Consider the following 22920-nt stretch of genomic DNA (forward strand, 5'->3'; position numbering starts at 1 on the left):
CGGAAACAGTTCTTGAAGTTTTTGGAAGTGGGATGGAGTGACCATCCCGGCCGTATTTATTAAAACAAAATTAAAAACATTAAACGTTTCATGTTATGTACAATTTCATTACCACATTGCGATGTTTGGCTAACCTTCACAGATTCTCTAATACAGAGGTTCTCCTAGCCGAACTAGCATCCTACAAAACATTTTCTTGACATATTGAAATTGTACATCCTAACGTTTAAGGGCCAACGGCAAGGTCATAACCGGTGTCAAGATCCCTAACCAGACTTACCCCTCCCACTTGGGAGGGGCGACCGCACGGAGGCGTACCTCAAGTGCAACTACTACCAATTTCCCTTGACTTGACGGGGGCACCTAAAAACTCGACGCCAGTTAAAGGTCGTTCGAATCCTCGTGTGAGGTATCTATAAGGTATCGTAGCCCTTATCCCAACCCCACACAACTTACCGCATCTGCCGTCGCAGATGTCACTGGCCCCGGGAAATTCCCCAGGAGGGGGCTGTAACCCCTCCTACAAAGGAAGGGGCCTTGACCGCCTTTCCTTTACTTCCGGCGACCCATCCTTAGAAGGGACCGCCTCCCCATTGAGGGGCCAATGGCCACCTCTCCCGAGCGCTCCCATCCGTGTTGGGTGACGCCCACTCATAGGGATCTACTAATTAGTGCTCACCGATCATGACCTTACCGCCTACCAAAATAAATACGACAGTGCTACTAAACCTAATAATACATTGGCCACTATGACCGAAAGAACATGCTTTAAAAAATCAACACTATATCTGAGTCATTTAAATGGCAAAACGTACTCAAAACAGACGATTCTTTATTATACTCAATATCAACATGACACTACAACCTGCAAACGAAAGAGAAGCAGAATTAATCAACTTTATTACAAACAACTGGCTGTCCTCAGGGGCTGGTGGGTGGGTCAAAATTGGCTCCTCGTTCTGTCCCGAGCTCACGTGCAGCGAGGAGGTGCAGCTTCCGGGCACAAGAACAAGAGGATGTCTTCTGGTCTTGCGTCCCTTTTTATCCGTCTTCAGGGCGGGCGTACACCCGCCCCTGCCTGCCCCTAGGGCGTGGCTGGCTGCGTCAGTGTCTAGGCCAGCCCACTCTAGGGCGGGAACGGGCGCGCCCCGGCTACGCCGCTTCGGGCATACCAGCCGAGACGCGCCCCCCGCCCAAAAATGGCTTCCCGGGGGGATCGAGGCACTCTGCCATAAGTTCGGGGGGACCGATTTGGTCGCCCCTTTCCATATGGCTGAGATACCCGCCACCCCCTCTCAACACAATCCCCAAAAGGAGGGAAACCGGAAACAGTTCTTGAAGTTTTTGGAAGTGGGATGGAGTGACCATCCCGGCCGTATTTATTAAAACAAAATTAAAAACATTAAACGTTTCATGTTATGTACAATTTCATTACCACATTGCGATGTTTGGCTAACCTTCACAGATTCTCTAATACAGAGGTTCTCCTAGCCGAACTAGCATCCTACAAAACATTTTCTTGACATATTGAAATTGTACATCCTAACGTTTAAGGGCCAACGGCAAGGTCATAACCGGTGTCAAGATCCCTAACCAGACTTACCCCTCCCACTTGGGAGGGGCGACCGCACGGAGGCGTACCTCAAGTGCAACTACTACCAATTTCCCTTGACTTGACGGGGGCACCTAAAAACTCGACGCCAGTTAAAGGTCGTTCGAATCCTCGTGTGAGGTATCTATAAGGTATCGTAGCCCTTATCCCAACCCCACACAACTTACCGCATCTGCCGTCGCAGATGTCACTGGCCCCGGGAAATTCCCCAGGAGGGGGCTGTAACCCCTCCTACAAAGGAAGGGGCCTTGACCGCCTTTCCTTTACTTCCGGCGACCCATCCTTAGAAGGGACCGCCTCCCCATTGAGGGGCCAATGGCCACCTCTCCCGAGCGCTCCCATCCGTGTTGGGTGACGCCCACTCATAGGGATCTACTAATTAGTGCTCACCGATCATGACCTTACCGCCACAGGACCGGATAGTTGACCGGCTATCCGGACCCCCCACAAAACTCCTACGTAAAGGTCATGTTACAATGTTCATCAACCATGCTAAGAAGTCTCCTATGAGTAACTCACATCCCACCCGAGACAAATGCACACCATCCCCCAAATACATACTGTCATCCTTAATACAACCATGCGAGATAGAATGCAATGTCTTGGAACGGAACAACCTACTCACTTTGTTATTAAGTTTTCTAACAGAATGGTTCATAGCAGGAATCGATATAGCCCCCCGCCACACTTTACGTGGGATCATATGAGACCACGCAATGATGCACCCCGGAACTTTCCTCGCCAACCAACTTACAGTGGAAAGCATTGCCTTTAGGAGAAGTCGTCTACCGGTAGTGACCAAATCATTGCCCCCCAAATGTACTATGACTATAGACGGCGGTGACCTTGTCCGCCCTAACAAACCCTCAAAGAATGCTTGAAACTGGTCAATACAGAGGCCGCCCCTTCCGTAGAAGGACACCCTGTACCCGTATTCCCAGGCTACGTGAATCATGTCACCTGCTTCGAATACGTCTGCGGCGCGCCTCACGTATGAGTGGCCCACGACCCACACCTCCTTTCTCACAGCCGGTGATGTCTGACCGCTGGCCCGGTGTTGGGTCGACTGCATAGTCCGCCCCGCCTCGTAGGCTTGCGAAACTGAAAACCAAACAAAAAACAAGAGGCGTGAGTACATCGTTACAGCTTTACAACATGTGCAACCGCACATACCTCTTATAACAATTGGAGGACCAACGCCCCACTCGTTTTACTTGTTCAACACTAAGACCCCTGGCTGTAGCTTCAGTAGCAGCCCCTATCCGAAAGGAATGGGTCCCGAACTCACTCGGGTCCAAGCCCGCTGCGGTAATTGACATCGCAAGCACCCGCTGAAACTGAAACTTCGTCAGTGGGGTGGCGTCCGCGTGTCTCAACAATGTCCCCTCCCATGATGCCACCCTTCGTGCTAGGTAATCTTCTAAACACTTTACCGGACACATGGAGGATCCAGGAATCCTGTGAATGATTATGCAGTCACCTATCCCATCTTGATCGGTCTTGGACCTGACAAAGGAGACAGTCATCGTCTCGCCCCTGATCTGAACGTGCTTCTGGCACAAACCCCCCTCCACATCCTGTTTGTTCCTCGCTACTAATTCACATATCCTCATCGCCCCGTGAAATGCAAGCGTAAAAGCAACTCGGAACAACAACGTCTCAAACTGAGACGAGCATGTGGCAGGGAGTGCGGTCAGCAACAGGGACAACCTATCCAGACCTATCGGGCGCCTCTCATCTACTCTGCGACCCTCAAGGCGTTGCCACCCACGCAGCGCTTTTTGTACCACGAAAGACGCTGTCGGGTCCTGGATATTGTGTGCCTTGGCAGCAAAGGAAATGGCAGCACGATGTCTCTGGGCCGTAGCCACTGACTTACCAGCCCTACGCAAGAACATCAGAAAATGTACCACCCATTCCTCATAGCCCCAAAGCCCCTCTCTCTCAGTCCCCAAAAAGGCTAAATAAGCCCTGAACGCCCCTTCGTATGCCTTCCTCGTCCTTGGTGCTAGACTCTCTCCCACGAGGTGACGAAGTTCGGGGCACCGAGAGACCAGAGAGCTTCGGGAAAGGGTGCCGGCTCTGGGTCCGCTGACGGAAGGAAACCCGAGAAAGCCTGCATTTGAAAACGAGACAGTGCATCAGCCGCCTGATTCAACACCCCTGGGACATGTTTTGCTCTGAATATTACGTTCAGTCGCATACACAGTAAGACAATTTCTTTGAGCAGCCTTAAAATCATTTTACAACGTGCTGCCTGACTATTGATGCATTCTACAACGGTCATATTGTCAGACCAAAATATGACAGAATGATCTTTGAACCCTTCGGGCCAGGTTCTGAGGGCCACCAAAATGGGAAACAGTTCGAGGAAAGCAATATTACTTGTCAGCCCCTCTTCATGCCACCATGCCGGCCATCTTTGTGCCGACCATTTTGTGCCGAAAATGGCGCCAAAGCCCATGCTTCCCGCTGAATCTGTCCATAGACCAAGTTCCTCAGAGGACACGGCTGGTTTGTTCCAGACGACTCGACCATTGAAGTCCGCCAAAAATGCTAACCAGATACGCATGTCCTGGCGGACCTCAGCCGATAGTCTCGTGCGATGATGACCCTCCTTCAAGCCAACCATCGCTTGAGCAATGGAACGAGAAAAAGGGCGGGCCATAGGGATCACCCTTAAAGCAAAGTTCAATTTCCCCACCAGTTGCTGCAATTGATGCAGCGTAACTTTAGATGCATTTATACATACTTGCAGGGCTGCCCTGAATTTCGACACTTTAGCAGCTGGTAAGCGAAAACAACCCTCACTAGAGTCCAACTCAATCCCCAGAAACTCGAGGCAAGTCGTGGGACCCACAGTTTTACCTGGTGCCAATGGCACGCCAAATTGACCCATTAACACACAAAAGTCAGCCAAGGCCCGGCCGCATTCGTCATCCCCAGCGGCCCCAAGGAACAAAAAGTCATCAAGGTAATGCATTACATTCCGTAAACCAGTTTTCTTCGTGAAGACCCATTGCAGAAAACTACTGAACTTCTCGAAATATGCACAAGATATAGAGCATCCCATCGGCATACACTTATCCATGTAATACGAACCTTGAAACATGAATCCCAGAAGACGCTGGTCGTCCGGGTGTACCGGGAGCAACCGGAACGCTGACTCGATATCTGATTTCGCCATCAGCGTCCCGGGCCCCAGGCGATTCAAAATGGCTACGGCCCCATCGAATGATGCGTACCGCACCGAACATACCTCTGGATCAATTGCATCGTTCACAGAAAGACCATGAGGAGCTGACAAATTGTGAATCAATCGAAACTCACCTGGGTCCTTCTTGGGGACCACCCCTAAAGGAGAACAGACAAAGTTCTGTACCGGGGGTACATTAAACGGGCCGGCGACCCGACCTCGGGCAACCTCTTTCCGGATCTTATCCTGCACTACGATCGTATGCTGCAAGACGGAAATTTGATTTTTGCACGTCCCGACACCCTGAAAGTCTCCTACCGGGATGCGGAAACCATATAAGAAACCGTTCCGCAGCACCCCAGCAGAAGTACGATCCGGGTATTCACTGAGCCAGGGAATCATCGCCAAGGTATCAATCGGGGTTGGTAAAGGCGCCCCTCGGACTATTTTAGACCTGTTTGGCGCCTCCTCTACCCCCATTCTCACCCGGTTTGGCTCTGCACGAGGACTCAGGATGGGGCGACCCGCAACCACTACACTCATGTTTGAACTTACACGATCCCTGGGGCCTAGTACATTTACCTTTGTTAAAATTGAAACAGAAACCCCTTTTCCCTGTACCGCCGGCAGGTCTCGGGTAATCGTTGGTACCCGCTCCTGACCGAAAGGGCGTCCCTGGATATTGGCGGGAGGACTCGCCCACATTGCCCCCCACCAACGGTACTTTCAACATCCCTGATTCTTTCATCTTGTCCCATGTTAAAGAATCATAACAGTCCCAGGTTAAACTTTTGTTATGCTCCATCGCCTTCCTGAAGAGGTTGTCATAATAAAACCATTGGTTACCTTGGTGCGATGTCGAATACCCCATAATTCGTGACTGATATACCGGAAACTCAGGGAGCAATTCAGGCCTACGTTCCCCCAAAATCGACGTAAAAATTCCCCATGCATTGCCCCAGTTGCCAATATTCTCATTCACTTTAAAGGCGGCCATTTTTGCGCGCCAAACACTTGGATGCATCAGATCCTTTTGACTCTTAACAGTTTCAACCTCATAATGATCAACAAGCAAGGAGAAAATGTTTACATATTCCCCCGCCCAAATCTTCTCCTTTATTGCCAAAGGAACATGTTGCCCCAATTTCTCTCTACGAGAGGGTATTGACTCATCCCTCGCGATCGGCAATGGCCGCTTACCTGCACCGGACGCTGCTTCCGCCATTCGTGGCTTCTCTATCACCGCAGCCGGCGCGGATATCTTGCCTGTATCACGTTTCTCGCGCAACTGTTTCATCAGAGCTTGCGCTTCGGCAGCCGTGGCGCCCTCGCTACTGTCCCCCAACCACGCTGCTAACTGTGCCGCCAACTCGGGAGGCATATCCCCAGTGGATGTCGGGGTGACCACGACGGGAATCGGATTCCCTTCCTTCGGTACCGGGGCCGGTACCGGGGCTGGCGCCTCGAGCGGGGAACAGGGAACCGGGACGTCTCCCCCGGCTGGCCCCCTTCTCGGCCTCTTTGGCTTGCCTCCAGCCGATGGACGCCCCGATCCCTCATCCCCGTCCCGCTCAGCCAACCTCTTCTTTATTTCGGACATTTCCTTCATGAGGACCCGAACCATCTGGTCAGTCGTCATTCTCTTCGCGCCTTTCTTGGGCATCTCCCAAACGAAGTATCTAGAAGACAAAAAGAGAGATCAAAACGCTCAAAATTGGCTCCTCGTTCTGTCCCGAGCTCACGTGCAGCGAGGAGGTGCAGCTTCCGGGCACAAGAACAAGAGGATGTCTTCTGGTCTTGCGTCCCTTTTTATCCGTCTTCAGGGCGGGCGTACACCCGCCCCTGCCTGCCCCTAGGGCGTGGCTGGCTGCGTCAGTGTCTAGGCCAGCCCACTCTAGGGCGGGAACGGGCGCGCCCCGGCTACGCCGCTTCGGGCATACCAGCCGAGACGCGCCCCCCGCCCAAAAATGGCTTCCCGGGGGGATCGAGGCACTCTGCCATAAGTTCGGGGGGACCGATTTGGTCGCCCCTTTCCACTCTCCCTGTGCCTAACAAAAATGAATGTGTCCTCATGTAATGCAACTGGTGCTCGTGTAAAGTGCTCTGATACTTGGGTAACGGGTCAAGTTTGCGCTATATAAAACTCTTTAAAAATAATAATCATTTACTACAAAATGACGCAGCATGTCGCTGCAAGCCATTTTGCTGCACCGAGCTGCGTCATTTTAACCTCTTGCTTGCTCCCGTCGGCCGTTGGCCGATGGGAGCACTACCTCGTTGGCCGACGGAGCCCCGCCCCCATAATAGAACGCCCGCACCGCGGCAGAATGGCGGTTAAGGCGTTAAAAGCACAGGAATGTGTTGTATTAACAACATGACGCACAACACCGAAACTATTAACAATATGACGCATGCTTGTGCTTTCCCCTGTGCTGGTGCACAATTGGTTGCCATGCGCCAGTGCAGGCACCCTTGCGTCATGTTGCAAGGGTACCTGTGTTGCAAGGATGATTGTTTTTGGGCAGGAAGTGATACCTTTCTGCACAAAAACAATCACTGATGGCATTTTCCTCTTTCTATGCATGCTGCAGAATGCAGCACACATAGAAAGATGAATAAAAGGAGGAGAAATAAAAGTATTTCTTCACGTTTCGCCACTCTTACACCTCCCCATCTTGAAAAAACGTAAATCTGGGAATGTGTCAGGTTCCATGGATGTTGCGTGGGAACACCTACAGCAACACCCATGGAACGCCCCTTTCATGCAGAGTAATGCATGAAAGAAGCCCATATTTACAAGGCCATGAATGTCACGCAAGGTGACTTTACGTAGCCTTGTAAATATGGGAAAGCATATTATGCTGCCAGTGTGCCAAAAAAAGTGACGCACCGATGACTCAATGGGCTTGTAAATGAGGCCCACAGTTTTTCTGTGGACAAATGCCAGGCAAATGCTATTCCAATCTAATCAGGTCTTCAAGAAACAGTTCACCATTGAATGACCCACCTTTTGTCTTTTCATGTCTTTGCAAATGGTCCTATATCTGTTTCCTATGTGTCGAAAACTCCCTTTCCTGAATAGGCTCGGTACAACGCACAAGGTCATGAAGCCAGGGTTCCTTTTACAGCTATGGCCACCAAGATAGCACTGCAAGGTAAAATCACACACATGCAGCCCTCACCCATAAGACACAAGGGACCAGATTTACAACTTCTGGCGCATCTCTGCTAATCAGCAGGGATGCGCCACCAGAGTTGTGACACATCTGCCTACCCGTACACCATCACTGATGCGCCGCATTTACAATGCGGTGCGCTGTGGCACGCGGATGGGCAGATGTGTGTCGCATCCCCCGGCGGAAATGCGACACATTGCTGGAGTTGCGTCGCAAGCGCGCCGCGGCTCCAGCAAGGACATGGTGCCCTATGCCTAACATGCTGCCTCAATCCTTACGCCTACTTCAAGCAGGCATAGGGTTTTGATGCCGCATGGCCGTAAAAGTGACTCAGTGATTTCTTGTAGATTTCACTGCATCACTTTTACGAGGCGTCCCTGTGAGGGAACGCCCACCCTGCTCTGCAACGCTCACATGAAACCTGACGCAGGTTTCATGTGGCGCAGGGGTTTACACCCTGACGCATCTCCCTAGATATGTCACGTTGTAAATATGGCGCAACATGGTGCATGATTTACTCCGCCACTGTGTCACAGAAGTGATGTAACAGTGGCGTAAATGTGTTGCAAGGGGCTTGTAAATCTGCCCCAAGATGCGCACAGGTCTCTGATGCCATCACTACTTCTAAGTACAGTGCAATACCTCTTCACTGCACTCCTGCACTTCACTCATGGCGCTCTCAGCATCAGAGCTGTCCTCTGGTCTGACAACATTGGGCACCTTTCATAAAGTGGTCACTTCAGACATGTACCGTCATTGCTATGTACTCTCACGGAATGCCATGATTCCAGCGGTCAGCCAGTTACCTCAACCTACTCAGGGGCTGCCCGCGCCTTCGTGTAATGTTGTCATGCAAATAGACAGAAGAACCCTAAGATCCTCCAAAACTCAATTATTAAAGGTCCCTTGAAAACAGAGAATGAGATGGGGTGGTAGATCTGTTTCATACTTGGCTCCAAAACTTTGGAACTCAATGCCAGCTGACTTGAGAAATTAAACAAACGAGAGGGGCTTCAGGAAAATGCTCAAGACCTGGGTCTAACCCCACTAGGCCTTTATTTATCATTAGATCAGCATGCAGGCTTGACTCACTTAGCGCTGGGAAGCCTTTGGGTAGCTGCGTGCTTTACAAGCCCATATAGCGAAGTATAACAGTAATGAAACTTGGATCGCACATGCTGCCCTCCTCATGCCATAGCCAGCCCTGACATTTCACTTCTTAAAAATGAACAACCACAAGTACGGGCATTGGCATTGAATCCAGCTGGGCACACAGAGCCCTCCAACGACAAGGCCTAGTAGGTGCTCGAATCACCTTAATTGACAAATCTCATGGCACACCCACCAAAGTTTTCCTTATGTCACCTTTGAATGTATCACTGGCTGATGGTCCATGGGTCATTTAGGAGTTATGCTTACTGTAGAGGAGATTTCCTGCCTCTTCCACCTGTTTCCAAAGCATTGGCCTTAAGGATTGCTGTGTTCAATTAGTTCAATGCTGAAGTGAGTACTAGTGTCTCCAGGAGCAGGATCCATCTCTCTCCACATCTTAATTCTCTATTGAGAAAAAGTAGTTTTGTATAACAGAGCATCTCCCACTGTGGTTTGATTAAATACTCACTATTTGCGCAAATGCGCACTATAACAAGGACATCAGTCCCAGATAGAAATTATATCAAAACAATCGATTAGTGCAGGGGGGCAAGTACACCACAAACTAGGGAACAGAATAACTTGATTACTTGATTCTATCTGACAAAGTAAAATCTGACCCCAGATGCAAATAAAAGGAAAATCTGAGCGGTAAACATCCTTTACAACGCGGTGTTTGCACCGCTCGTCCTTTACTACGCAGGAACTACAACGCAAGTCGTTACTACGACTTGCGTTGGAGGGCTCTCTAGGTAAAGGAATAGTTTGATTTTCTATTCCAACACCTTCCCTACTGTTACGTGGGCTGGAGTTGGAATAGAAAATTAAACTAATCCACAATCCAGCACCCTCCAACGCAAGTCGTTGTAATGGCTGCGTCGTAAAGTACCGCAATCATTTTGATCGCGTTGTACTGACGTATATCCATCTGAGCTTGCGGTGTTCACACTGGCTGTTTAGTCTCAACTAACTGGATTCACTCCCTTCCATAACAACATGCAACTTGGAGCTGGGCCCCACACCACTAAAGTTTCATGACTACCCTTCTGCATATTATTTCAGTAAAGCCTTCAGCCTACACATCGGCATAATCTTTATAATTGTCCTTCCATCACTTAAAAATATCAGACTTCTCCTATGGCTTCAGTGCCCCTTCCTGGGCACCAACAAAATGAGATAGGAATGCTTTATCCAACGATTATTAAGTCATCACACTATTACTTTTATACCTTTAGGGCAGAATTCCATCTTTATTTAGCTCGTTTTTGCCAAGGCTGAAGGGATTCAACTATATGAGACTAAGTCCAGCCCCACCCAAAAATGGAACATTCTGTCCAGACGGTAGACCCCGGCACATCTGCATGACCTCACAAAAAATTTCTAACATTGCTAGATGTCCCATGTATATGAAAAGTGAAAGTAGTGCAAGCAGTGCTTCAAGCGAGCCGTCGCTTGCTGAAGCCCGTGGCAAAGTAAAAAGACGGACATTGAAATATTTATTTTATTTATTCATTTTATTTTATTTTATTTAATACAATTTTATATAGCGCAAACTTTACCCAAAGGTGTCAAAGCGCTTTACAAAAGGACCAGTTACACTACATAAGGACTTCGGAGTACATGAGTTACATAAAAGATACAGACAGAACAACTCTAAATTCACAAAAGTACAGTAGTAAGTACATACGTCTACTACAGATACTAGAGGTTAGAGTTGCATATATACAAGTTGAAGATTCACTCAAGGAGAAGAAACAAACAGAAAAACTCTAAAATTACATAAGAAGAGTAGTGAGTAAATACGTCTACTAAAGATACTAGTGGTTAGAATTACAAATATACAAGTTGCAAATCACTCAAGATTACATTTTAAATAGCGATTAGGGTTGGACAATTATATATTACAAATTTACAGAGCATGGAATTCTTGCCGTCATTCAGCCAGGGGTTCAGGTGGTGTTGCAATTAGGGGCGGTGGTCTTGGAGCCATATGGATCCCCGATGTGGAAGTGGAGTTGGTCATAGGGGTAGAAGGCCTGGTGGTGGTAGGCGGAAGCAGCATGTTCCAATACTCGTGGTTCCACAGCTCTTCACCGGAGTGCCCCTTACCGGACTGCCAGTCCTTTTGACAAGGATCTTTAATTTCCTCCTGCTGCAATGCAGAGCTAGGTGCCGTTGAGGCTCTTTAAATCAGCACCCCCTTCAAATTAGAAGATCCTCGAGAGTGTGTCGGCCGCCATTTTGGGGTCAGGCACGGCCAGGCGTGGATCAGTTTTACTGCAGTTGCTAATCTGAGGCAGGAAGCTTGATTCTGGAAAAAATAAACGCTCCCGCTGTACCTTCCTCCTATCACGCCAAAGAAGTGCGCCCCGGCCTCACCAGGACGCACTGCTTCGGCCCTTTAATTGTATCCTTCACCAGCAACAAAAAATCTGAAAGCTGACTAAAGAAACAAACCCCGATCGGCAGGCTTGAAGACAGTCAACTGAGTCACATCTGGATTTGTTGCTATTACCACCACGCAGACCATGATGGAAGTATAACTGGAATCCGGGGCCCACAATACTTTTGTTTGGGTACCTGAGTGTACTGCGCAGGAGAACCATTTTGGGACACTAGACAAAGGAGGCACCACCAAGAGGAGCATACAATACAAGAGAACAACCAAGGTGGGCATGGCCTGCCCCTACCATCCTGAGCCTGGCTCAAAGTTCCAAAGCTGGGAGCAGCCAGATGTTATTGCTACTGAACTATGCCTGTCTGGGAAGCACTGGCATTATTGTCTGTGCTCCACAGATCAGAGGATGAGAGAGAAGGTTGCAAAAGCTGCAGGAGTTGAACCTGATCAGATTCCCCTTCTTACATTCCTAATCCCACTAAATGAACAGAAAAAATAGGCCTTTCTTGGATGTGGTGGAAGGGAGAATCTCTAACATAGGCAGCAGATCACTTTCTGCAGGTTTGTCACTGCATGCTGAGCGACAGATAAATCCAGTGTGAGGTGGCAAAGCTGTCCTGCACACTGCCAACACGTGTTAACAATGCTACTGCATATGACCAAGGTAAAAGGCGCTATATAAACTGTTAAATAAATAACTTCACGACTGCTGATTTGGTTTATTGTAGGTTGAGCAAGAATTTATGAATTTGTCACGGACAGTGTTCTCGTTCACGTTTTAGCCTCCCTTTCCTCTACCAGTTGTATAGGTCATGCCTCATGTGTTATAGCTGCACCACATAGGCCAACCCCTTATTAAATGTGCCATCCCCCCTTCAGGGCAGTGACCTGTTTTGGTGTGGGGCTTCACCTCATGCTGTGGCCTCATGCAACTTGGACAGACTCACCATGTGTGTTTTCAATTATTATTTTAATCAGGAAAGCTGCCCCTTTGGACATGTGTGTGCGCAACACCAGTGTAAATCACCATTTCAGGGGTGCTACAGGCTGTCCTTTGGACACCCTGGCACCCTTGAAATCGCTTCCTTATTTGCGATTCGCTAATTGCTAATCGCAAATAAGGAATGACTCCCCATTCATTCCTATGGGCCTTTGGCCCATAGGAATGAATGGGGAGTCATTCCTTATTTGCGATTAGCAATTAGCAAATCGCAAATAAGGAAGCAGTAGAAATCGCAATAAATTTTGCGATTTCTACATGCATCCCGTTTTGCGAGTCTTTAATAGCGATTCCTTAATAATCGCTATTAGGGACTCGTAAAAGAGGAGCATGATGAAACTGGGGATAATCTTTTACCTTTTCTTTACTGTTCAGCCTCATCCTCTTTTTAATAGGGGCTGAAATGCACCCTTTGTCTGAGCATATCAGAGAACTAGAGCTCCAGTGCTGTATGTACACAGATGGCAAAAATGATTGTACTTTCCATGATAAATCATATTAAACCATGTGTAAAAAGAAAAGGTCAAGCCAGGTTGAAGCTGAACTACTGAAGACATTGGTTGTTCATCATCATCATAGAAAACTTTATTCGATCTTTCATAAATCAGATCATAAAAGGACATATAAAATCCATAAAAACAAGGTAAAAACGTGTTACTAAAAGGTTTGTACAAACCACAAGCAATAAAAGAATCCCCCCAAATCATACATTAACATTAGACATTGGTTGTTCTTTACTGTTATGATTTTGTGAATGCCCCTCCATGGGAATGCCCCTTTTCCTGGCCTGTTGCTTGCTCCAGGAAGAACTTTGAGTACCCTAGGAGGCCTTTATTTTTGCAAGTTATCCTTTACCCCTCGAGTTGAGGTGCTTATCAAGACTACTGTTAAAATGTACTTCTAGATTACACACAGTTCCTTCTGGAGGAGGGGACACACTGAGAGAAGTTAGATTCCTATCCTTAGTGATTACCATTCTGTCTGGTTTTGTCACCAACTCCAGTGACAACCAGGTGTAATCTGGGAGGTATTTTTATATAGTGAATTATAATTTGAACAACATATTCAGGCATGTATCAGTACTGCTCATTATACTCACTCTATACAATTGAAGATTGTCCATTTTTTAGCAATCTTTGATATGTCACAAGTGACAGGGCAAAATAACATTTTATTTTTAAAGCAATCTCCCTAAATGTACCCACAATATACATCAAAAGTTTCTAGCAATTCAAATTTGTGCAATTCATATCATCCCTAGATTGAAAAGATGTGATCAAGTGTTAAAGATTTCCTATACCTGGGGGTATACAAATTGATAGAGATTTTGGGATTGAAAGCAATTCTTGCTGTCAACCCCACCAGCTATATCTCTGTAACATGTTGTAATACAAAGTCATTTATGTATCAACGGCACGGGTACATCACTATAATATGGCGTGATACAAAGCCATTCATATGTTAACGCCACCAGATGCATCTCTTTTATTGCGATACAAAGCCATTCACATGCCAATTCTCCCAACTATATCTCTCTTATCTGGTACAATACAAAGCCATTCATATGCCAATTCTTCCAGCTATATCTCTCTTATCTGATACAATACAAAGCCATTCATATGCCAATTCTCCCAACTATATCTCTCTTATCTGGTACAATACAAAGCCATTCATATGCCAATTCCTCCAGCTATATCTCTCTTATCTGGTACAATACAAAGCCATTCATATGTCAATTCTTCCAGCTACGTCTTTCTTATCTGGTACAATACAAAGCCAATAAACAAAAGAAGAGAGGTTAATGTCTCTTATAAGCCACTTCGATGGAGCCAAAAGACTCAAGAAATTCGCACCCTATTTGGGTTTGAAAAGAAAGCCCTCACACACCGACCTAGTCAGTGTCATGCTTCATCATCGGGCCCCACCGAAGAGACCTAATGCCTCTTCGGTGTGCTGCGACGCCAGAAGACTGCGGAGCTGGTATTGTGTAAAGGGTGTGTTGTGAGGATAAATTAAGCTTAAAAGTGTCTAAAGGGTATCTAAAAAAGTTTAATAATGATCCCTAGGACACAAATACAAGGGTTCTATGTGTCTGAATTGTAAAGCCAAGGTAATGGATGGTTTAATTCAGATTTAACTATGTCAACATGTTTCAGCCTTAGTGTTGGTTTTATTTTACCTAGGCATTCGTCAGGACAATGATAAACCCCGGCGGTTTATCATTGTCCTGACGAATGCCTAGGTAAAATAAAACCAACACTAAGGCTGAAACATGTTGACATAGTTAAATCTGAATTAAACCATCCATTACCTTGGCTTTACAATTCAGACACATAGAACCCTTGTATTTGTGTCCTAGGGATCATTAATAAACTTTTTTAGATACCCTTTAGACACTTTTAAGCTTAATTTATCCTCACAACACACCCTTTACACAATACCAGCTCCGCAGTCTTCTGGCGTCGCAGCACACCGAAGAGGCATTAGGTCTCTTCGGTGGGGCCCGATGATGAAGCATGACACTGACTAGGTCGGTGTGTGAGGGCTTTCTTTTCAAACCCAAATAGGGTGCGAATTTCTTGAGTCTTTTGGCTCCATCGAAGTGGCTTATAAGAGACATTAACCTCTCTTCTTTTGTTTATTGACATATTACTGGGGATTAAGAGAGTGTTCCTGCACTTCCCTATCTCTCCCATTGTTTTTTTGTACAATACAAAGCCATTCATATGTCAATTCTTCCAGCTATATCTCTCTTATCTGGTACAATACAAAGCCATTCATATGCCAATTCTTCCAGCTATATCTCTCTTATCTGGTACAATACAAAGCCATTCATATGCCAATTCTTCCAGCTATATCTCTCTTATCTGGTACAATACAAAGCCATTCATATGTCAATTCTTCCAGCTATATCTCTCTTATCTGGTACAATACAAAGCCATTCACATGCCTAACCCACCTTCTATGCCTCTGTAATTTTAATACATTATAGCACGAAGCCATTCGTATGCCAACCCCACCAGCTGATTTCTGAAATGTGGTGCAATACAGAGCCATTTAGATTTCAACCCCACCACTCACTCTCTAATCTAGTGCAATACAAAACCATTCATATGTCAACCCTAACAGCTATATCTCTGCAAGCTGGTGCAATATAGGCTGCCAACTAGGCTGATGCATTCAGCAGCTAAATTGGAATTTCGTAAATCCGAGGTGGACATGATCGGGCTTGGAGGGAAGTGGTTGTAATAAAGCTGTATTATTCATTATTGACTGTCTGCGTTGGGTTCATCTTATATTTTGGGGTTTTGGGACCCGAGTCAGTCTTACTGTAGAGAAAAAACGTTGTCATTTGTGTGTGTCTTGGAGCTTGACTTTGTTCCTGAATTGTTATGCCTAATAAACAGCAAAAATACAAGCAATAAGCAATTTGGGAGGTAATGGGTCCTTACCTTCTTGATTCTGGTGACAAAAATCATTGTCTCAAATTAATTTGTTGGTGGTGAGATAAACTTTACCTATTTGGGAGCATTGGTTATGGTATTTTTGAGGCCACAACAATGCAATAGAATTTCCTTTATGAAACTTTCTGCCATCAAGAACATCACTCCAACCTGACTTTGAAGGAGAAGAAAAAGAACCACTCAACACCAATGAAGTCCTTGGTCCTCGATCATCAACTTTGTTGTCCGCACCCTACTTTCCTGTGGTGGTTATTTTCAACTGCTTTCAAAAGTTTTGGTTTGAGTTCCATGGGTAAAAAAAGCATTGGATACACATAGGTTGTTGTTTTGTTTAACTGGACACAAATTCTTCAGGGTGCAGAGGTGTGGTAAGCAGTTGTGTATTGTTTTTTTTCTGTTCAGATCAATCAATGGCAACTGGGGTCGATGGCTGTGATCGGCGAAGGTCTTACAAGATGCCTTGTAGAAACCAGCTGGAATTCCCAACAGATCACGCCTTCTTCAATATCGCAGAGCCATTGGTATCATGCATGAACATTGCTGGGGATGCCAAGGACCTCAATTTAAGTTTTTTTTTTTTTTTTATACTTACAGTATATCATATTTTCTGTGATTTCTTCGAATAGTGTAATTTAGATAACCGAGCTTGGCAGGTGCCGGGGAGGCCTGTTCCATGTTCCTGATATAATGTACTCGACCTTTACTCTGGCAAACATGCTCCCGTTTTGTTGGCAGTTTGTTGGTTTCCTCCGTCATAATAGGAGGTCGAAGTGCATCCGAAGTCTGTGGGGCTCGTGCACCAGACTGTAAAACGACACGTTTTGTGTAAACCGATTGCGCCACCTGGAACCGGTCGGATCTGCATTCTCGACGCTTTGTGCCAATCCTGTGACGTCTGCGGTAGACAATTCAGGCCATGACCCCCAAAGGTTCAGGACAGTCATGGTACATGCCCATGTTTTTCCGGCCACCTACCTTTACCTGAAAGGAGGCCAAGAAAACGCAACTCAGAAGCTAATAAAAAGAATAGTGCTTATATGGAGAATATAGGCACATATATATCATAGATTTCAGCAGAGACGTTTTAAGGCATGGGCAGAGTGGACCTGATAACTTTGAATAATTCTTAAACAAATTGTTCTGAATACCGTTTTTAAAATCTACTTTTAATGTGATAAATGTGTGGGTCTGTTAAAGATGTTTTGCATTGAAATGTGTTTTTGCTTCATGCAACATCCATAAAATTGTTTCTTTTAGACCAAAACAGGACCTCACATATGAGAAATAAGAGGATGTCAAATAAATTATTTGCAGTAAAATTAGTGAGATGTTGCTGTGCTCCAATATTGAAAACACACTTCACTATCCCTGAAAATTAGATTTAACACCTTGGCTGCGCAGGCTATTCCTCTGCTGTGCTGGGCCATAATGATAATGGGTGTGGTCATGACGAGCTCAGCTCGTCATGAGCACACGAGCACCGTGCCTCATGACGAGCTGAGCTCGTCATGAGCACCGAAGGGTTTAAGCACATTTAGAATTTGGACCAGAGTGCCTGTTTTTCCACCTGTAACCTGGCTAAAGAGGATATGAAAGAGCTGAAATTTAAACATAAACTCAAAGCTGTTCTGAATAGGGGTCCCCAAAATACGTTTGGCCCAGGGTCTCCAAAATCCTTAAGATGTCCCTGGATTTCAGCAAAGGGGGTGCAAAGTTTCTCACAGCAAAGTTTTGTGAAAGTCCGGAGATTCGCTCATAGTGACAGTGGCATAACGCAAAATGGTGGCCCCCCTGCAGAATGTGACGACCCCGCCCCCCAAGTCACCAATATCTCCCATATTCATTGTCTTGAGCTGAATGCTCTCCCCAGTCCCCTTTATGGAGTTGGGGGCCACTATGCAGGAGCCCTCGTCAGACCCCTGCATCGCAAAGGTTATTAATGGTTTTAAGTTGTCTTGTGTCTGAGAGATTGATTTTTTTTCGCATTAAGATGATTCTCTGCACAATGATTGATCATTTTCACCCTGGTGGAGCCCAGCAAAGCCGTAAAAAATATACTGTTTCCCACCCACTAGGCCCCTTTTGCACAATGTCAAACGTTTGATAATGTTTTCTTTGCAAGCCACTTTTTGCAGAAGTTTTCAATGCCCAATGACATTGTGTAGGAAAAGAACAATAAAGTGCGTATTCCTGAATCCTGGTAAACTGACTGATGCAGCAGTACTGTTTGGGAATTTTCCAATTCTCTGGGGTTCCTTTTCATACAAGTTCCACAAGTCAGATTGGAGGCTAACCCGGTAATATGTTTTACCATGTTCTAAGCTGCAAAACCTGTGATGGGATACCTGAGGAGCTCTGTGGAAAATTAAATAAACTCACATTTGCACCCGAATCAGGGCCACCTGCCAGAGAGGGTTCTAGGATTCGTGGGGCCCTGGGCATAAAGGGCCCCTCTAATGTTCATGCAACCTGACACATTCAAGGCTGTTTGCATCTCAGTAGACGACCCTGCTCCTGAAGCTGTTTTGTGCAGACCTCTCCTGGGCTGCAGCTCCTCTCTCCCAGCCACCTACAAGCACCTATTAGCAGCTCATGAAAGACCAAGTGTGTCAGAGTTGCGTTTCATCAGAAAGAGTTAAAACTACGGGTGGGCGGAATTTGCTTATTTGCACTACGCAATGCTCCACGAAATGGTAAAAAATCTCATTGAGACACAATACTTCAGTTAACACGCGGAATTGCTTGTTCCTTCCGTTCGCAATGCTTTTTTTCTGTTCGCAAACGCTGTTTGCGTGCTCGGGGAGAAATATCTTGCGAACACGCATTTTGAAAGCGCGAACAAGCGAAAAATTCTGCGAAGCCGCGGATTGCGTAATTTTTGGCAATTCCGCGTTCTCTGTGGAACACAAAATTACCCAAATTCCACAAATTCCTCGAACGGAACAGAATTTACCACCCAGGCCTAGTTGAAACTGCAGGACAATAGGCATCCCATGATGCCTCTGACTGAACAGCAGGCAAAAGGCCTGATTGTAGGGCAGACTTGCAGAATGTGTCTCCTTGCAACTGGGCCCAAAGGAGCCCCCCCCTCAGTGAGGTCTTGCCTAACTATACTATGGTTTTGAGACCCAGGGGAGTGGCCCCTCCAGTGGGCATAGTTGCAAGGAGACAGGAGAGTGTCAGTGTGCCCTGGCCTCGCTATGATGCACTAGTGTGGCACCCCGTCTTGGTGGGCTGAGAGCAGGACCCTGGACAGCTGCCCACACAGACCATGGCTAACGCCACACCAGCCGTGTCAGATCACGGGCCACTGTTTTTCTGCAAAGTATACTTTCTGCATGGATATTTTGTAATCTTCCATTAGGACATGTGGTGCCTGGATTGTCACAGAAGCAACAATTTGCATACAAATGTGGAAAAAATGAAAACTTGGTAACTTTCATGCACAGAAAGTTGTAAAAGTTGCAGAAATAATTAGTTTGCAAGCTTGGACCCGTGCATTAACCAGCTCTGTAATCACCGCCACAGTTAACATCAATGGTTATTGCACATTTCATAAAATGGGGAGTCCCTTAGGGAGCCAAACTTTCCCCCATTTTACTCAAACTTTGCAAATCCTGTTTAGGCCAGGGCGCAAATTAAATTATGCTAGTTGTAATTAGCCTAATTTTGAAAATTTCCCTTCAAGTTTGTTACATTCAGTTCATGAAATTACGCCAGTTTGCGCAATTATGCTCCATTCTCAGTAATATTTTACTGCGAATACGCCAAAAGCAGTAAAAATTTAACATAGATGCACATGAATAACAGAATGCGAGCGGCTGTTGTTTGCGGTGCTTTTGTTTTTTAACTACCTTTTACAGTAAAACGCATATTTGCATCAAAAATGACACATGGGTGCATTTATTGCTAAAATATAACACTACTTATGGATTCGCATTTCATGTAATTACGCACAATTTTGTGTAATCTTGCGAAATTTAGTGTAATTGCAGGAAAGCAAATTATGTGTATTTCGCATACACGTAATCCTCTTTAGGATTGAAGGAGACATAAATGCATTTGCCGACAGACTGTCTAACTGCTTACAGCAAGTTAATGCAAGGATGTGTTCCAATCATCTAAAATGTGCGAAAACCGAGGTATCACTTCCTTCAGAGCCAACCGGAACTGGAACCTTCCTTTCTGGCCTCCATGCCTGGGTGACACGCCGAAGCTGGTAACTGAAATGAAAAATATGGGTGTGAAGCTCAATGTTGTTGTCACTCTTTCTGATCAGATGAACACAGGGGTCAAGCCCTGTTTTCCTCAGCTATGAGTCCTAAAACATATTCCTGACATGTTCTTCTTTACTCATCAAATCTCGATTCTTTGATATTTGCCAGACTGGACTGTTGTAATGCCATATATCTGAACCTTCCTGCGAAAGTGATAATCTTTTGGAGTTTTTTATTACATTGCACTTAATCCTAAACTCGACTGCCAGACTTGTTTTTATGCTTAATCGTAAAATAGACTATTCTATTTATTCTGCACTTGCTATGGTCCACTGGTTACCAGTAAATTAAAAGCATTCTCTTCAAATCAGTTTGTTTAGTGAACAACTGGGATTTTCAAGTCATCTATCTTGACTTGAAAATCCCAGTTACATCACCTGCGATGGATACTACAGTCCTTTTGGTGGGAGAGGTGTGGCGCAGTGGTCAGAGTGGCCGACTCCGGAGCACAGAGCTCACTGGTCGATCGCCGGCAGCAGCTCAGCTCAGCAATAGCTCACTTAATCTCCCTTACGGACCCAGTGCCATGAAACCTTAAGGGGTGATATGTTCGCGCTTTACAAATATGAATTATTATTTGTTTTATGGTCACTGTTTTTAAACACAGGGCCATTGGCATACAGGGTAACACCATATTGTTCCCCTTTTTTTTACTGAACCCGGTTTTGTTTGGCAATAGGACTCTGAACACTTGAACCCTAAAGAACCAGTGGAAGTGCTTGTGCTTTCCCTTTCAAACATGTTAAAGTTGGCATGCCCCTAATTGGAATGTCTAATTTATTAATAGACCCCTAGTATATGGTACTACCTGTAACTAGGGCCTGTTAATTAAATACTACTAGTGAGCTTCAGCACTCATTGTGGCACCCACTAAAGTAGCACTATAAAAACCCGTCTCCAGACCTGCCACTGCAGCCTGGTTGTGCAGTTTTAAGCTGCCATTTAGAACTGGCACAATAAACCTAAGGTAGGCTTAAAAAGCTCAGGAGGTACAAAAGGGGGTGGTGATGGACGGAGCATCTGAATCAATCAAACACTCACACCCAGTCAAAAGATCTGGGTTTAATCCATCACCGTTCTTTAGCCCACTCTGCCACCCCAGTTCAGACATGGCTATATGCAAATCAGTCTGACCCTGTGCCTCATGGGAACAGTCCAGCCTGAACTGCCAAGCCATGTCTTCCCTGGACCGGAAAAAAGCTCAGGATGCATGGTATTTGAAAAGTAGGACATGTGCATTTAATGTTTTACATGCCCCGACAGTGAAAAAGGCTGCCTCTCCCATAGGTTATTATGTTTACACGGTTACCTTGAATACATGCTGAATTCAATTCAGGAGTAGCTAGAAAAATGGTTCATGGACTCACTGTAAAAGTAATTTAAAATCCAACTTAATGGCCAAGTTGGATTTTATATTACTGTTTTGGAAATTACATTTTTAGAAAGTTGCCATTTTCCTGTCTGAAACCAAAAGGTTTTCCTGCTAGGGTCCAGCTGTGACCTGAACACTGATGGCACCCTTGCAATGAGATGTGTATTGCTCCCAGACAGTGGGCAAAGGGCCCTAGGAGTCAGGTGGGGAACTCCACCCTTGACAGGAGAGCCTGGGAGCTGTGCCCAATGTGTTCCTGAGCTTCAAAAAATGCCTATCTTGCCACAGGCAGATGAAAAGCACACCTAGACCTACCTCTCCTTTGCCTCTCTAGTCAGGCTGACACCAAACCCTGTGTGGGCAGAGGAACTGACCAGAATAGGTTTAGGTAGCAATGAAAGGTTTTCCCACCATTAAAAGCCGGCGCTGGGCATAAATGTGGACCCCACAATCCTCTCATCAGAACACTCCTGGACCTGTGGAGAATTAAAAGAAGGACTGCTGTGCAGTCTGAAAAACTTGAGGAAGACTGGACCTGCGCGCCTTGAACCAAGGCACCCAGAATTGACCCCAAGGGTCAGTTGGCTGACATCTTGTTTGAGCATAAGAAGCTTCACGAGGCCCTTTTCTGCAACTGCCCAGCTGCCCAGTACCAACAGGACCTGTCCTGGATCCTGCTACTGGCCTCTGTTAGAGTGAGTCCTAAACCCCAAGTGGTACCCTTGTCCTGGACTCTTATCTGATGTTAGAGTGTACTTTTCCTCTCCCCAAACTGCAGGAAGTGGGACTTAGGAACTTTTGCCAATGTTTTACCTGGAAAACCGATGGAGACCAGGTTTGCCATTGAAGACACAGCTGTCAACATTGCCTGATTGGCCTCAGCTTGCTGATTTGCCCTGCTGAAGGAGATCTGACTTTAAGAAAATGTTTTAAGTCGAACGTAGAGGGCTACATCGGGACCGATGCCGAGCAGCAACCCGTTGACGTAGAGACCTATCTGGGCACAGACTTTGCCCACTCTGAGGGTCCCGCCTTTGTCAATGACCATACCAGGAACCCAATCTTCTGCAACCTAATGCTGTGGAGCCCCTCTTCTGATCCAGTTTGCAGCGTAATCACTCCCTTGCAATGACCCATTAACAACTACTTTTCCCCCCATAAATGTTTCTAAATCAGAAGTTAAACTTTCCACCAGGATGAATCGCTTATCTGACAGGTGCTCCATCATAGTCAACCTTAACTTTTGAATTTGACTGGGTCTAGCAGGCTCCTA

This window comes from Lissotriton vulgaris, chromosome 7 (assembly GCF_964263255.1).
Source record: "Lissotriton vulgaris chromosome 7, aLisVul1.2, whole genome shotgun sequence".
Taxonomy (NCBI): domain Eukaryota; kingdom Metazoa; phylum Chordata; class Amphibia; order Caudata; family Salamandridae; genus Lissotriton; species Lissotriton vulgaris.